The sequence below is a fragment of the Myotis lucifugus genome, unplaced genomic scaffold, assembly GCF_000147115.1.
Source record: "Myotis lucifugus unplaced genomic scaffold, Myoluc2.0 scaffold_291, whole genome shotgun sequence".
Lineage (NCBI taxonomy): Eukaryota > Metazoa > Chordata > Mammalia > Chiroptera > Vespertilionidae > Myotis > Myotis lucifugus.
In genome coordinates, this window is record NW_005871339.1 from 3,564 (window position 1) to 8,528 (window position 4,965).

The following is a 4,965-nucleotide window of genomic DNA, read 5'->3' on the forward strand; positions in this document are numbered from 1 at the left end:
TCAGAGCAGAGACACCAGATTGGTGCAGAGCAGCCCCTCCACGCGAAAGTGGCACAGCATAGAGACGGCGTTCATTTCTGACCCCGGCACGCGAACACGTGACAGAGAACCATGTGGCGAAGGTTCAGTTCAAAATCCAGAACTAGAAATGGACCAGTGGGTCCTGCTCGGTCTTGTTGGTCTGATAACTGGTCAAGATGATCTCTCTTTCAGGAGGGAGACCTTGAAACACTCGAAGGTGCACGTAGCCATCATCTGCAACTTGAACCTGCAAAGAGAGAGTCGAGTGAGGGGGGCAGGTGCTGCCTATGACCCCAAGTCCCTGTGCCTGGCGGACTGTGTGAAAAAGGCCCTGAGAGACTAGAGGCCGAGTCCCTTCAGGGCAGCGATTCTCAACCTGTGGGTCGTGACCCCTTTGGCGGTCGAACGACCCTTTCACAGGGGCCGCCCTAAGATCATCCTGCATATCAGATTCATAACAGTAGCAACATTACAGTTATGAAATAACAATGAAAACAATTTTATGGTGGGTCACAACATGAGGAACTGTACTTAAAGGGCCAGCAGATGGAGAACCACTGCTTTAGGGCATCAGCCACTAGGGTGGTGACATTCCCATCCTCCTCTTTCGGGCCTAGCAGATGCCCATCACCCCAGCCAGCACCCCTGGCCCGCTACATTTACTCCTCAGACCCCTTAGTTGCCGGAAAGGCTCAGTCCTCTCCTCCATGGAGGCCTGCAGGAGTGCATGCACACTCATTTTATTTTATTATTTTAAAAAGGTTTTTATTGATTTTTTAGAGAGAAAGAGAGAGGAAGAGATACTTCGACTGATTGCCTCCTGCATGCACCCCAACTGAGGCCAGGAATCTAACCTGCAACCCAGGTACCCCCCCTTGACCGGGAATCAAACCCGAGGCCCTTTGGTGTGCAGGCTGATGCTCTATCCATTGAGCCACACCAGCCAGGGCTACAGGAACCCCCTTAACACCCTTGTCTTGGCCCCTTTAAGTCCTCCCTCCCCCGACGTCTGCATGAGCACCCCTGTAGCGGACACTCCACCTTGATCAAGTAGTTAGTCCCCTGGACCACCTGGCTCCTGTACTCCGTGGCCTTGAAAGTGGGGTACTTCTTGTTTTCCTTCTCCTCCAGCTGGGACTTCACCTAGGGGGCAGGAGAGAGGGGAACTCAGTGTCTTCCTTCCTGCAAGAGTGACTGACACGGGAGCTGCGGCCTCTTGTCAAATGTTACAAACTGACCTCTAAGGCCCACCCTTTACAGATTATTCCTCACAATGCAGGACCAAGCCTGTCAAACCCGTGGCCAGCACGAGGCATGTGGCCTGCCTGCACCTTCAGGGAGGGGCCCTAACCAGGGATAAGAATGGAGGGAGAATGGAGTCAGCAGCTAAGGACAGGAGGGAGGGTTAGGAAGAGAGAAGGCAGGCCCCTCCTGCCTCTCCTCTGCCCTCTGCATCTGACCAGCAGGGTTCTCACTGCAGGCCTACCTGTGTCTCAGTGCTTACCTGTCATATAAGGTGCCATGTTTGTTCCGCAGGGATCTGACCCTGCAGACGGTGGACAAGCCTATGGGGATGAGTGACACACAAAAACGCACACAGGAGTCTGGGAAGGAATCGCCTCTCTATTGGCCTGTTTCAGGAGTGGAGGCAGGAAAGCAGGAATGGTGAGAAGACCCAAATGCAGGCGATGGGACTGGGCATGTGGCAGCCTCCAGGCACTGCCCGTGGTGACAGGTCACTGATAGTACTGTGGACCGGGGGAAAGACGGGCTGTACTAGAGCCAAGGGGAGCAGGACAGGCCTGGGCATGGGGAGGAAGTTGCCAGTTACCACCCTCAAGGGCCCAGGAGACCGCAGAGGGCCAGAGAAGGCCAAGGTTGGGACTGGTGGGTACTACTTGAGGAGGCTGAGCCAGAATTTGGGACTTTGACATCCTTCTGGCCAGGGCTCCCTCTCTGACCTGTGTCCTCCACACCTGCAGCCCAGAGAGCTGGGGAAGGAGTCAGTACCTGAGGCAGCAAGAGGGTGTCCCTGCCCTGTCCTCTAGGAGCCACAGGCAAAGCTCCACCCTCAAGAACTGCCTCCCAGCAGCAATGTTGACCGCCCTCTTACTTGGCACTTTCAAATGACCAGCCCCACATCAGGGAGCCCGAGACAGCCACTCCTCTCTCCTGAGCTGATGCGCATTCACAGTTCATGCAGCAAGTGAGGAATTCCTTAGGCCTGGGAACCGGGAACCTCTGGAGAGGCTGGGCTCTAGAGCTCATGGGAGAGGAGCCTCGCCCAAGCTGGCTCACCACGCAGTCCTTACAGATTCCTCATTTTCAAAGTCTCATGGGACTGACTCACCATCCTTTACTGTGGTCAGATGGTCTAAAGTTTAGACTCTAAACCACCTGAGCAAAGGGGGTGGAGTGGGGGTGGGGTTCTATCGGGTTTGGGAAGCGACAGGTTTGTTTGACTTTGTGTCTTCTCAGAACCTGAGCCTTCCTGTGGCCCCACCATCCCACCTTCCCCAGAACCTTCGGTGAAGGCCCCCCAGTGATGCCCACTTTACAGAGGAGGAAACTGAGGCACAGAAGTCAAGCGCTGCCCAGGGTCTGAACCAGGCTCTGCCTCTGCATCCCAGCCTGGTGTCTGTTTTTGTTTTACTTGCACAAGGAGCACTGGAATAAGGCAGGGCAGAAGTTAGGACCCCTGCAGACCCTTCCCCAGCTTCACTGAACCGATCCGACCGAGGAAAAGCACACCAGGCCCTTCCCTCTAGAAGCCGAGGCCCAGGGTCCCTGTCCCAGCGTCCATACCCTCCGTGTCCGGGCGGGCGCTGCCCCTCTGCGGACAGGGCGGGAGCCGACCCGGTCTTGGGAGGACCCGGCCGCCTACCTTGTCAGCGATGGCCTGGATCTTTGGCTGTGGCGGGCCGGGTTTCCGTGAACCCTCCAGTCATCACCTCTGGAGCACTCATGGCGAAGCAGCAGGCACAGAAGGGAAGAGCAGCGGGCACAGAGCAATGGCCTGCGAGTGAGATTAGCAGGGAAGGCAGAGCGAGGGTTTTAACCTGCGAGGATGGTCCTCTGTTCGTAAAGTCCTGGGGCTCCAGGTGACGCAGGGGAAGAAGGGGGGAGGGTCTTGGTGTGAGGGGGCGGGGGCCCCAAACACCTGGTTTCCGGGCCGGGGTAGGGTGGGGAGGGGGGCAAAGTTTGGGGTAGGGCGGGGGGAGCTGGGTGAGGGACAGGCGTCTTGCACAAGCCGGTACCCCTGGAGGGCGCCGCCTGGGGACCACTGGCGTGCGCTGCAGTGCGTATACCCTGTTTGGTGTTGGTCTTACTGGCCCTGGCCGCGGAGACACGCGGCGGAGGTATCCGGCTCTGCGCGCCTCCAAAAGGTGCCACTTTCGCTTGTTGATTATGTTGAGCGGAGGGCGATCAAGACCCAGCTATGGGGTGGAGAGAACTTCCACCTCTCCCTCCATGGCATTCAGGGAAGGCCCTGGCCGGGGTGGCTCAGTCCTTTGCAGCTTTCTCCTGTGCACCAAAGGGTCCTGGGTTCAACTGCGGGTTCCATATGCCCCTGGGGCCCTAAACTGGAGACAAGTGATCAATGTTTCTCTCTCACGTTGATGTTTCTCTCTTACTCTCCCTCTCCCCTCCTCTCTCTAAAATAAAGGGGGGGACAAAAAATAAAATGATTATATTAAATCATTTAGGTAGGGAGCCTGGTCCAGAAAGAGAGCAAAGATCAGAGAGAAATTTTTTTAAATCTGAGACTCAGCTGCATGGCAGGGCAGACAGCTGGTTACCAAACATCTGCTCTTCCCTCTTCCTGTGATTTGTCCTCCTCCCTGTGAAGCTGCAGACCCATATCCCAGGCTTAAGAAACCATGTCCAAGTAAGGGGTACGGGCATTCTGGCATGACCAGAAAGGAGTGTGTTACCGTGTTCTTTCCAAGGTCCACAGTCCTCTTTGATGTCCAAGGAAAAAGGCAGTTTGTCCCGTGGCTCCCTGGACTGATGTCTTCTTAGATGTTACGGGTCCCCTTGGCTCTGTCAAGACTGAATAGGCTGCCCCGGAATACACCAGGAAACTAACTGGGGGTCCTATTTATAAAAATTATTATTCTTGGCTCCAAGGGGTTCAAGGAAAAGGAGTCTTGGCCCTATTAGTCCCCCTCCCTGAGTGTAAATCCTTCAGAGCGTGGGTTTTCCCCTCAGCCTTCCGCTTTCCTTTGTTAATCTCCCAGGATATTCTCTCTTCCAGTGCCCCCACTTCCTACAATAGGCATACTAATACCTTCCTAGTTTGCCGCCGGCATTTTCTTTCCTTAAGCCCTGTTTCTCCTCTGGGGTGTCCCTACTGTTAACAACTTTCTGGGCTACCTCTACCAGCTGTGACAGATGCATTCCTTCAAATCCTTCTAATTTCTGGAGTTTCTTTTTCTAGCTGCTGCCTTTTAAGTGCCCTCCCCACCACCAAAGCCCCAACAGAACACGGTGAAAAGTGTCCAAGGAGGCCCTGTCCCCGGGGGTTCTTGGGTTTTATTGGGGCGCAGGGAGGCACAAGGAGGCACGGGGAAATTTCCCTCCTCGCCACTGCAGCAGCGCCCCCCAGCCCCCACTCACAATAACCCCTCCGGGGATGAGAGGCAATTACAAAGCCAGTGAGCAGAGGGCGGGGGAGATGGGAGCCGGATAGGCCCAGGTCCCCAGCTGACTAGTGGAGGTGCTCCCGCCACAGGGGAAAGGCATTTTTGTCTGGCAGTCCTTTTCTCTCTGTTCCCCCTGGAAAAAGCGCTTGCCTCCAGCCAGCGAGGGTGGCATGGTGGGCACCAGCGGCCCTTATGCTGGCCAGGGGAAACACGCCCTGCAATCAGACTCCCTGACCTCTCCAAAAAGCCCCTTAGTTTGAGTGTGTTTCCATTAAAAGGTACTGATTGTAAAAACTAA

At 55.5% G+C, this 4,965-nt stretch overlaps 1 pseudogene; it reads right to left on the reverse strand.

Annotated features, from left to right (window-relative positions):
• Positions 1-6: 6 nt before the first annotated feature.
• Positions 7-3,092, reverse strand: LOC102419955 (annotated as a pseudogene).
• Between the last annotated feature and the right edge of the window lie 1,873 nt (positions 3,093-4,965).